Raw genomic sequence first — 12,997 nt, forward strand, 5'->3', positions numbered from 1 at the left:
GATCTGCTATAAGCAGGGAGGAGGAGGAGGAGGGTTTCAGCACCCCAGAGGCGCATGTCGGACAAACACTTGGGGCGCTGCAGTGGTGATGGTGGCAGACTGTATCACTGGGTGAGGTCGGAGCACAGCATCTGACTTCTTAAATGCCCATGAGGAAGAGGAGGAGGAATCCAGGAAGCACCAAAACTGCCCCCAGCAGGGAACAATCTGCACAAAGGGCACCAGCAGCCCACCCTGTCCCTCCTCCCAGTGCTGCCTGTGGCCAGAAGTGCTCAGAGAGATGTTCCAGAGACTCGGGCAGCTCTGCCGGCTGGCCTGCCTGCCCACAGGTGCCTCGAGGAAGAGCTTTAATCCCTGTTCAGCTTTGGGATCACCTTGGAAAAAACAACACTCATTTGGAACCGACAGACAGAAAAGCCAAAGCCAGAATTAAAAAATACTCGTTGGCCTTGCATGTGTAATTTCTGGGGTGTTTCTTCTCTGTAGGTTTTGGGGCAATTGGTGGAAATACCCAGTGTGGGAGGTTTTATGTCTGGGGTTTTGAAAGCTGTGTGCTTGCGTGTGCCCATCTTGCAATCTCTTCTTTTTCAATATAGACTTCAAGTCACTCGAACGGAAATGGGCTGGATGAGCCTCCTTTGGAGTGCCAAAAGCCCTATATTTGGGACCAAAGCTTCATTTCTTGGGGCTATGGAGGAACCAAGAGGCTCCCCTACTTTGCAGGGTCCAAAGGGTCATTTGTAGCATCTTGCCTATCTGTTTTAGTGCCCAAAGCCTCATTTTCAGGGCCAAAATCCTCATTCTTAGGGTCCAAATCTCTCTTTTATTACCCATAACGTTTTTCTAGGGCCCACGGTTTCCTTTTTAGGGTCAAAATGTCCATAGAATCATAGAATTATAGAATGGTTTGGGTTGGAAGGGACCCTAAAGATCATCTAGTTCCAACCCCCCTGCCACAGGCAGGGACACCTTTCCGCTAGACCAGGTTGCTCCAAGCCTCATCCAACCTGGCCTTGAACACTGCCAGGGAGGGGGCAGCCACAGCTTCTCTGGGCAACCTGGTCCAGTGAGGCTCACTACCCTCACAGGGAAAAATTTCTTCCCAATATCTCATCTAAATCTTCCCTCTTTCAGTTTAAAACCATTCCCCCTCGTCCTGTCACTACTTGCCCTTGTAAAAAGCCCCTCTCCCGCTTTCCTGTAGCCCCTTCAGGTACTGGAAGGCTGCTATGAGGTCTCCCGGAGCCTTCTCTTCTCCAGGCTGAACAGTCCCAACTCTCTCAGCCTGTTTTCACAGGAGAGGTGCTCCAACCCTCTGATCATCTTCGTATCCTCCTCTGGACTCGTTCCAACATCTCCATGTCCTTCTGATGTTGGGGGCCCCAGAGCTGGATGCAGTACTGCAGGGGGGGTCTCATGAGAGTGGAGTAAAGGGGCAGTATAACCTCCCTCCACCTGCTGGCCACGCTGCTGGGGATGCAGCCCAGGATGCGGTTGGCTTTCTGGGCTGCGAGCGCACGTTGCCGGCTCATGGTGAGCTTCTCGTCACCCATCACCCCAAGTCCTTCTCCTCAGGGCTGCTCACAATCCATTCTCCACCCAGCCTGGTTTTTTTGCATGGGATTGCCCCGACTCACGTGCAGGACCTTGCACTTGGCCTTGTTGAACTTCATGCCATTTGCACAGGCCCACCTCTCAAGCCTGTCAAGGTCGCTCTGGATGGCATCCCTTCCCTCCAGCATGTCGACCACACCGCACAGCTTGGTGTCGTCGGCAAACTTGCTGAGGGTGCACTCAATCCCACTGTCCATGTCACCGACAAAGATGTTAAACAGGACCAGTCCCAATACCGACCCCTGAGGAACGCCACTCGTCACTGGTGTCCACTTGGACATTGAGCCATTGACCGCAACTCTTTCAGTGCCACCATCCAGCCAATTCTTTATCCACTGAGTGGTCCATCCGTCAAGTCCATGTCTCTCCAATTTGGAGACAAGGATGTCGTGCGGGACAGTGTTAAATGCTTTGCACAAGTCCAGGTAGATGACATCAGTTGCTCTTCCCCTATCCACCAGTTCTGTAACCCCGTCGTAGAAGGCCACCAAATTTGTCAGGCAAGATTTGCCCTTAGCGAAGCCATGTTGGCTGTCACGAATCACCTCCTTGATTTCCGTGTGCCTCAGTATAGTTTCCAGGAGGATCTGGTCCATGATCTTGCCAGGCACAGAGGTGAGACTGACTGGCCCGTAGTTCCCCGGGTCTTCATTTTTCCCCTTTTTGAAGATGGGGGTTATGTTTCCCCTTTTCCAGTCAGTGGGATCTTCATCAGACTGCCACGACTTCTCAAAAATGATGGATAGTGGCTTAGCAACTTAATCCGCCAGTTCCCTCGGGACCTGTGGATGCACCTCATCAGGTCCCGTGGACTTGTGCACCTTCAGGTTCCTTAGATGGTCTCGAACCTGATCTTCTCCTACAGTGGGTGGTTCTTCATCCTTCCAGTCCCTGCCTCTGCCTTCTGAGACGTGGGTGGTGAGGCTAGAGCCCTTGACGGTGAAGACTGAGGCAAAAAAGTTGCTGAGTACCTCGGCCTTCTCCATATCCCAGGTAACCAGGCCTCCCGTTTCCTTCTGGAGAGGGCCCACATTTTCCCTAGTCTTCCTTTTATCACTGACATACCTGTAGAAGCATTTCTTGTTGTCCTTGACAGACAGCCAAACCACCCGAGACTGAATTCACAGCCCTTCATTTTAGCTGCCTTCAAGTTATGTGTCCAGCCTCAAGCTGGGTTTTGAGCTTTCACCTGTCCCTGACAACGAGGTGTCACCGAGAGACCTCAAACACCATGGAGACAATGGGGCTGGACCAGGCTGTGAAGCTGGGGCTGCTTCGATCCTGGCCAGGGCGTGCCTGCAGCCCTGGCAACTCTGCCAGTCTCAGTGACCCCAAGCTGCCCAAGCACCCTCTCTGCTGCCCAAGAGCACTCTCCCCTCTGGTGACCGGCAGCAATGCGTGAGCACTGCCAGTCCCTGCCAGATGGACACCAACATCTGCCCAGAACAACTCTGGCCAATAATGGTGTAACTGGGCCAGCAGCTGACCCTGGGACTCAGCTTGAACCACAACTGGCAGCAGAGACTCTCGACCATCTTTGTGGCTCACCAGTGCCTGCAAGGCATGAAATCGAGTGTCAGTGCCTGGCAGAGAAGGACCTGGGCTGTGTTGGTCAACAGCCAGCTGAATAGGTGCTGGCAGTGTGCCCAGGTGGCCAAGAGCATCCTGGCTTGTATCAGCACTAGAGTGGCCAGCAGCACTAGGGCAGGGATTGTCCCCCTGTACTCGGCACTGGTGAGGCCGCACCTGGAGTCCTGTGTTCAGTTTTGGGCCCATCATTACAAGAAAGACATTGAGGTGCTGGAGTGAGTCCAGAGAAGGGCAGCGAAGATGATGAAGGGTCTGGAGCACAAGTGTGATTAGGAGCAGCTGAGGGACCTGGTGGTGTTTAGTCTGTAGAAAAGGAGGCTGAGGGGAGACCTTATTGCTCTCTACAACTACCTGAAAGGAGGGTGTAGCGAGGTGGGGATCAGTCTCTTCTCCCAAGTAAGAAGTGATAAGACGAGAGGAAATGACCTCAAGTTGCACCAGGGGTGTTTAGATTGGATATTAGGGAAAAATTCTTCACCAAAAGGGTTATCATGCAGCGGAATAGGCTGCCCAGGGAAGTGGTGGAGTCACCATCCCTGGAGGGATTTAAAAGACTGTAGACATTAACCTTGGGGACATGGTTTAGTGATGGATTTGGCAGTGCTAGGTTAACGGCTGGACTCAATGATCTTAAAGGTCTTTTCCAACCAAAATGATTCTACGATTTTATATTCATACATATTTTCCACCGTTTTGGAAATAATCAGACTCTCTTTTCATTATTTCACCCAGTCGTGGTTCGTTGCATCCCATGCCAACATTGCTACAGAAGGGAGAGACCACTCTGCATGAGCTGGCAGGGTACAATCATAATCTTCGTACTCCACAAACTTCAGTTTCTTAGGCCCAGTCTTAGCTGCTCTCCAGTATTTAGAGTACAAAACATGACCCACGTTACAAAGAGAAGAACACCTTAATATCTACAGTGAACTGTAATATTTATTTTTCAGTGTTTTCAAGCATGTTCATATTCAGGAGGTTTTTGTAGGTCTTCACAAAGTGGTGTTCTTCTGATTAATTGAAAAACACATGACCCTACAATATGCTGTTGGCTGTGGGGGTTTTTAAACTTATGGTTTATGAAAAGTAAAAATACACCTCTCTTCACAGAGTAGTGTGCACCTGTGTGTAGCCTTTCATTTTAAAGGCCAGACTTGCATCTTCACAGCCCACTTCTAGCAGTTCCCTACTGACACTTTGACGGAAGCACACACACAAAATGAATTCCTCCGTTGATATGAATTGCAAACAGCACTCACAAGTGTTTGAAATAACATGTTCTATACTCTAGCAGCTAGTGACACGGGCAAAGTATTTCCTGTTACGCAGCAATATGATTTGAGCCACACTGAGCTTTGTAGATGAAGTAGCTATTAAAAAATGTGAAGTTTTCTATTTATTGCTAAGCTGTAGCCATACGCAATTCAAGGATCCACTCTGCTTGTTTCTCAGTGTGTGAGCCGACACAGGCAGGATGCAGGAACAGCCACAAGACCACGGATAAAATGCAAAGAGCAAATTTATTCCCGTTACCTCGCAAACCGGGGGATCTCCGAAGAAGCACCCGTGGCAAAGGCACGCAAGCGGTGACGCAGGCACCGCGGAGCTCGGTTCCTGCTAGACAGAGAGTGAGAGAATCCGGGCCTGCTGCTTTCACCTGGATATCGGGGGTTTCTTGCACGGGCCTGCTGCTTTCGCCTGGATATCGGGGGTTTCTTGCAGGCGACAGTTTTCCACTGCACTTTGATGTTTCTCACAGCAGGGCAGGAATCTCAGGCATGAACAATTAGGTGCCCCTTAGTCTTATCACAGGCCTGTGTTATCTGAATGCAGATGTTCTACTTGTCCAGCACACAAGACTAGACAAAGTTACTAGTATGATATATGTGTTTTTCAGCACTCCATGTGCAAGTCACTTGAGCGTATTTACAATCCTCCTCACCAATCTTCCGTTATATTCCCACACTCAGAAACCCTCATCCAACTTACACAGACCGGGTTCCTTCGGTCCCACGGCGTAGGTGCAACTAGAAAACAGCAAAACCTCTTCAGTAGAACAGAATCAACTCTCAGCTGCCATGCAGAAGGACCTGAAAAAGGGCTGCCTTTCCCTTCTCACCTGCCCTACTCACAGGGTCCAGCTGTCTGCCATCCAAGGCCAAGCTCTGACACAGTAAAGCTGCGCAGCCCTGGCTCAGACTTCCAGGGAAATTGCTAGGCTGTGAGAAAGACCAGAGTCAAAGCTTGCAAGGTGAGAAAGGGAAAATGCAGAGAGAGGTTGGATGGTTGTAACCTGTGCAGTTAGGAACTGAGGACTTCAAGAGGAGAAAATCAACATAAAAAATGTAAAAATCCTAATAGGAAAAATCAACGAGCTGGAAGACAGTGACCGAGCAAGGCTCCAGAGCAGCCCAGTGCAGGGAGCAGCAGGCCCCCAGCCTTCACCCCTGGCTGAAGCCTGCCTGGCCAGCACAGACTCTGAAGGACCTCCTTCAGGGAGCATGCTAACACCTCACAGAGTGCCTTGCTGCTCTTTGCCATCTGTTGTGTGAAGCGGGGGTTTTGGTTAAATTGCGCACACTCTGCTTGCAAAGTTTCTGCACGTGGCAAAAGATGCAACGAAGGCACCCACTAAGGGAGTGCTACAGCTGGTACCCCACGTGCTCCCTGTAAAGGGACCCCATGCCAGAGCAGCTCGTGAAGAACTGCAGCCCCTGGGAAGGACTCACATCGGAGAAGTTCGTGGAGGACTGTCTCCCGTGGGAGGGACCCCTGGCCGGAGCAGGGGAGAGCATGAGGAGTCCTCCCTCTGAGGAGGAAGGAGCGGCAGAGATAACGTGTGATCAGCTGGTTGCAACCCCCAGTCCCCGTCCCCCTGCACTGCTGGGTGGAGGAGGTAGAGAACTGGGGAGCAAAGCTGAGCCTGGGAAGAAGGGAGGGGTGGGGGAAGGTGTTTTAAGATTTGGTTTTATTTCTCATCATCCTACTCTGATTTGATTGGTAAGGAATTCAATTGATTTTTTCTCCAAAGTTGAGCCTGTTTTGCCCATGACCATAACTGGTGAGCGATCCCTCCCTGTCCCTGTCTCGACCCACGAACCTCTTCCTGCATTTTCTCCTCCCCATCCCACTGAGGGAGGGAACTGGGCAAGCGGCCGCGTGGTGCTTAGTTGCCGGCTGGGCCTAAACATGACACAAGCTGGCTGTAAATTAACTCTTTTTATCATTTTTTGCAAGAAACAAGTCAGGAAGATGAGAAGATACAGGTGGTTTTGTCAAAAGTTAATACTCAAAGTGCTCGAATGTTGGTAACTCTGGCTCACGCTAGCATCAACACTAGCTCTCAAAAACCCTTTGGTGTTTGTACAAGTAAGAAGGGAAGAATATGCCCTTAAATTTGTCCAAAACATCTTTGATGAATTACAGCAGTTAGCATTTGAAGAAACTCAGGTAAGCTGTTTTAAGACTGTCAGCATTTACAGTCAATGTTTTCACATATGCACATTTTCTATGTGTATTCTTCCATCTTTCATCTGGTAGGACTTTCTTTAAGAAAAAAACATCTTATTTAGGAATGCAACATCTGGTGCACAGCACAAACAATCCTCTCAGAACTCAGGAAAAAAAATAGTTGCCTCATAATAATGCCTAGTTTTACGTAAAGAACATGGGGGTTATATGAAATGGGTGCTTGTGAGTTTTACAGCTACATTTATCTAGATTTAGATAAATGTTTACAAATATGTGGAAAACTCTTTCAGAAGAAATGGGGTTTGTATCTCTAAGGTACAGGGAGATACAGATTCTGTGCCTGCCACATTTCTGCTCTGAAAACAGAAGTGCTCTCCATTTGAGTAATGCGTTTAAAAGTGGCAGGAATCTTTTGACCAGCAGAAAGGCTCTCACCTTTATGTTGCATAGGAAGCAATCTTAACTTTTAAACTACACCCACTTTCACCAATGTTAGAGCCATGCAGTCCTATTTCAACAGGGAGAGTGGATTATGAATTCAAGAATCAATTTACCACGGTGGTCCTGCTGTTTGCTCTGGAGCAGACTGCAGGTGTTTTGTCAGGACCAAGTCCCTGTACGGGATATGGAGCACTTTCTACCCTGTAGGAACCTCAGACAGAGCACCAAGGGAAAATAAAGTGAAAAGATGTGAACAGTATAAGCATAACTATCAAAAGTGAATTCAAAGGCGGGGGGGAGGAGGGGGTCTACAAGATTAGAAACATCAGTATATCCATGCTTATGTACATGCTTCAGCATATTTGTGCTTATGTACATCTCAGGCTTTATTCATGTAAGTAATTTCATTAGCCACCCAGCAAGGAATCCTGAATGGAGGGAAGGTTTCTTTTCCAAGGTGAAAAGTTGGGGGAGCGATGATGGGAGCAAGGCCCATTTTCCAGAGCAGAGCCATGGGCAGTCGTCTCCCCGGCACGGCTGCTCTCAGATGGTTCAGCCCCGCGTCAGCAGCAGCACCACGGTCACCCAGCATCCCTCTGCCTGGACGGGACACACACAGCAAGGACAGTAGGATTCAGGCCCATGTGTCCCTCTGGGGTTGTGTCTTTGCAGCTGCCCCACTGCGGCATTCCATTACAGGGGATCGGGGAGGTGCCACAGGCTGCCCCACGCTTGTGCTGCACAAGGACTAAAACACAATTGCGAAATTTAGCTTGCTGGGTTGCAAAAAGAACTGATCAAACTTCTAGAATTTTAGGAACATTAGCCAATGATGTAGATAGTATCCGACATGCTACCTTACAAAATAGAGCTGCTGTAGACTTTTTATTATTAGTGCACGGTCATGGATGTCAGGATTTTGATGGGATGTGTTGCATGGATCTGGATGATCACTCCAAGTCAATTCATAAGCAGATCAAAGAGCTCATAGATACCACGCAGAAAATACAGGAACAGCATGGGTTCCTGGATGGTTGGTCGGATTGATTAAAATGCTATTGATGGGATTGTGCGTGATTTGTATTATCATGCTTGTGTTACTGTGTTTATTCTCCTGCTTGCAAAGGGCCCTGCAGCGGATGATAAACACGGCCTTTCTGGCTCAAGAAAAGAAAGGGGGAATTGTAGAGGGGTTTTTGGAGGAGAATGGTCATGTAATGAGCCAGAAGTATGAGAGTATGGAGTGAGGGCCTAGCTGCGTGACAAGATTCATGTGGCTAGTGTCAACAAGCCGACCTTGGAGAGATGAGGAAAAACAGCAGCTGAGCAAACAAGAACTGAGGGAGTAGCCAGTGGGAGCCGAACACGGAGGAGAAGAAACAAGAACTGATGGAGCCAATTAAGAAAAGACCAGTGGCAGAGCAGTGACCAATCAACACATCAAGGAAGAGTATGTGTCGTAATATTAACGAATAGCAATGCACATGCTTACAGCCAGGGAAAGAACAAAATGTATAAAAGGGACAGCTTATGCTTACTAAAGCATCTTCACTTTGATTCACATTGGATTGTGTGGAGGTGTGTTCCTTCTCCTCATGATTTGATTGTAAGTGAAGGTGAGGTATTGGCGTGAGAGGCAAGGAAAAAGAAAGTGCCTAAGCGTTGTTTTTCGGCGTGCAGCATTGGCAGGCAATAAGTATAAGGAGAAAAGAGAGAGATGGCAAGGATATAGAGGGAGGACCCTGAACAGGTAGCAAATAATAATTGAAAGGACAAGAAACGCATTTCCATACACTCTGTAAAACCGGGAGACAAAGTATTAATCAAATCCTGGAAAGAATCCTCTCTCACCCCTAGGTGGGAAGGACCCTTTCTTGTTTTACTCACTACAGAAACTGCCGTTCGAACCGCGGAAAGAGGATGGACGCATGCCTCGTGGATTAAGGGACCGTTACCAAGAGATCGGTGGGAGGTGGCTGGAACCCCTGAAAACCTGAAATTGGTAATAAGAAGGAAGAAAGGATTGAATGAATGAACCCCCTCGAAAGAACTGTAAGACCTGGCTTGTATCGGTGGTTTCAGATATCGCCTGAGAAGATTTTACAAGTAACCGATCGCGCACCCTGGTGTCATAAAGGGATACCTTATCAAACCGGGGGATCTGGTATATATAAAATAGTGGGAACTTCTGTGTATTTACCTTTTTGTGGTGAGATGCTGAAACAGGAATTCCCTCTGAAAGGGAAGTTTGGGTATACCTTGTATAAAACATCCCAATTCGGGACATAAAGGGTGGGTGATTTGTAAATGCATACAGTGTAATCGAAAATGGTATTGTGTTTCTAATAGACAACATATTCACTGTATGAGCTGCAGGGGGCATTGGCGCCCAATCGGAGAACAAAGAACAAAAATAGAAATTTGTCAATTACTCTGTGGCTGGGAACTGTTGGTACCTGAAACTTAGGAGATATATGAGGAAGACTGGCACAGAACAGTGAGAGAGTGTACTGCTAGATTTGCTTGGAAGAGGACCAAACATGTTATCACATCCGTATACCTTTCCTAAATATATTGTATACAAGGAATGTTGGTGGACACACTGTAGATACAACTATCTTCTTTCCTAAGGTGGCTGCACACAGTGTTGCTAAAGGGAAAGGGGAAACAAACTTTAGACCCCAAGGGTGTGGGGGAATTCAATTGGGAAACTCCTTAATCCCAAAAGGGTTGTGATCCATATAACGAACCTCAAAATTCCATCCTTTCAACTTTATAAATACATTGTCGCCCCAGGCATCATATCCGCCTTACACAGGTCTGAAATTGAGAGAGAGACCCAAAAGCTGGAAGTACACCCCTAAGGAATATGACTGTTGCTGAGAAGATGAAAAACCTCGCTGCTCCAGGCACCGGAGTAGGTGAAGGAGGCAGAGACATACCAAAAAGGGAGCGTGAGTACCCAGCTGGTCTCTCCACAGGCAATGATGGGGGCAAAACACCTCAACTAAAAGGATGGGCCTGGATCACTCTCTGGATCACACCCTGACCTATAGAAAAACTGGAATTGGCATGGAAACCGATTTACTTTCCTCAAAGGCCTCCACCAACAATCCACAAATGTGTATCTTTTCTATTGTATGTAACTATAGGGGTTGGGACACCTACCAAGGGTACTAGTATTAATCACCAACCGTTCAAATGGTCGTTAATCCAATTTGATAATAATTGGGTAATACAAACGATTACTACCCCAGGAACTCCTAGTTTTACAGCAACATTGTGCCAACTAGCACCCATTAATCCATGCCTGAACCACATGGGATATTATTTTTGCCCAGCATCGAACCCAGGAAAACCATATTGTAATTATCCAGGACATTACTATTGTGCTTATTGGGGCTGTGAAACTATAACAGCCTATTGGACCCCTGGCGGAGGTCGAGATAAATTTTTAACCGTTGGATGGGCCCCCGCCGGTTGTACTCCTCCAAAACGGGATTTTAGTGGGGGAATAACCAATCCGGGAAACTGCAAAAATCTATATTTAAATGTATCTTCTCCGAATGATTCGGGGTGGACCCCTGGAAAGACATGGGGAGTGAGATATTGGGAACCAGGGGCACACAGAGGAGGGCTCATTGTAATCAAAAAGGAACCAATACCTCATGAACCCTCAGCTGTCGGACCGAACCTTGTTATAACTGAGGAATTTGAAGAAGGTGGGGGAATAGACCCCGACCCCACTGAAAGCGTTACTCAAGAAACTTTGAAAAAAACAGGGACCCCAACCCCAGAATCCAGAATTAACCCCTTGTGGGATGTGCTTGAAGCAAGTTATCAAGTATTGAACGATACTAACCCTAACATAACAAAACATTGTTGGTTGTGCTACGATATTCGTCCGCCTTTTTATGAAGCCATTGGGACTGTAGGTAAACCCAAAAAAGCCAATGGAACGAATCCAACCAAATGCCTGTGAAAAGAGGAAGCTGGACACAAACAGGGAATAACAATGTCCCAAGTATCCGGAAAAGGGATATGTATAGGTAACGTCCCTGAATATAAAAGGCATTTATGTAACATCACTAGAGAAAAACATAAAGGAAAAAATGCTGATTGGTTACTCCCGGCGACAAATACCAAATGGATTTGTTCCCGGAGTGGGATTACCCCCTATATATCCCTAAAGATCTTCAATTGGACATCTGAATATTGTATACAGGTTGCTATAATACCTAGACTTATCTATCACCCTGAAAATTTTATATACGACTATCAGATTACTCAGACTCATTCCTTGCAAAAGCGTGAACCCTTCACAGCACTCACTGTAGCAACTCTTATGGCTATTGGAACTGCTGGTGCTGGTACAGGAATAACATCTCTGGTTGAACAAAATCAAAAATTCCAATCCTTGAGAATAGCTATAGATGAAGACTTGGCCAGAACAGAAAAAGCAATGACAGCTCTAGAACAATCAGTAAGATCATTATCCGAGGTAGTGTTACAAAACAGAAGAGGACTGGATCTTATGTTTTTACAACAAGGAGGACTGTGTGCAGCCTTACAAGAAGAATGTTGTGTATATGCTGACCATACTGGAGTGGTTAGGGACACAATGACTAAACTGTGGGAAGGGTTGGAGAAACGACGAAAAGAACGAGAAGCACATCAGAGTTGGTATGAATCTATGTTTAACTACTCATCCTGGTTAACTACTTTTCTATCGACAATTGCAGGACCTTTGATTTTGTTGCTCTTTGGATTAACCTTTGGACCATGTATTTTTAACAAATTAATTAACATTGTTAAAGGGCACCTGGAAGCTGCACATCTAATGCTGCTACATAAACAATATGAACAAATTGGGGAGGAAGGAATAACTCCCATTCTCCAACAAACCAAAGAAGTATTAAATCGATTTAATGAACAAAATCAGTATGAAAAAGAAAAGGGGGGATTGTAATAGACGGGTTAACTTTGTTCATGAAATCGCACGAAGATGTAAAGGCTTTACTGCAACAAACCTCCTGTTATGTAGGATAGTAGGTTTAGAATAACATATGTTAAGCTTGTAACTAGATAAGGAAATTCCAACACAACCGACAAATGGCAAATGCATAGATAAGGAGGTGCCAGGAGACAAATGGCTGAGCCTTGGGAACAAACACAATACCCCTGCTGTGCCTTACTTGTTGTGATTTACAACTCTGGCTGGATAGTGTCTTTTCCTTGGGGTCAGCCTACATATACAACAACTCTGTAAGGCATCAACCACGATTGTGAATTATAATAACCCAACCCATACTAATGAATATGTATGCTTTGTCTAATAAATTGATGTTTCTCCTAAGATTCGGTGCGAGCCATTGGCGGAGCTGTTAATCCCCCGGTCGCCCAGCGCTGTTTTTGCTCATTTATCGCTTGCTAAATTCATGTTAATAAAATTACTTATGATTAATATAGATTGGCTTTCCCGATTTATCACGAGCGTCTATAACATGGTCACTATTGTATTAGTTACACCCAAAAGGGAGGGTGCTACAATCAGTCCCTGGTGGGAGAAGATTTTCTGATCCCCCACTGATTACACGCATGTTGGGGAAATATTAGGTGCAAATTGTGTTTGGAAACAATGAGCAGGAGCATGGTAATACAAATGGTGATGGAATTAAATTAATTGCATTAGCTGTGGTGTGACAGGGAACCCCTTTGGCCTGGGAACCATCTGAGTCAAAGGACTACCGCCCTGCCAGACCATGGCTAAGTCCTTTGCAAATGGGATGCGAACCCTGAAAGGTCATTATTGCATTTGCGGGCACCAGGCATACAAAATACTACCAAAAAAACCTGGACTGGGTTATGTTATATTGGGATG

This window comes from Nyctibius grandis, unplaced genomic scaffold, assembly GCF_013368605.1.
Source record: "Nyctibius grandis isolate bNycGra1 unplaced genomic scaffold, bNycGra1.pri scaffold_88_arrow_ctg1, whole genome shotgun sequence".
NCBI lineage: Eukaryota > Metazoa > Chordata > Aves > Nyctibiiformes > Nyctibiidae > Nyctibius > Nyctibius grandis.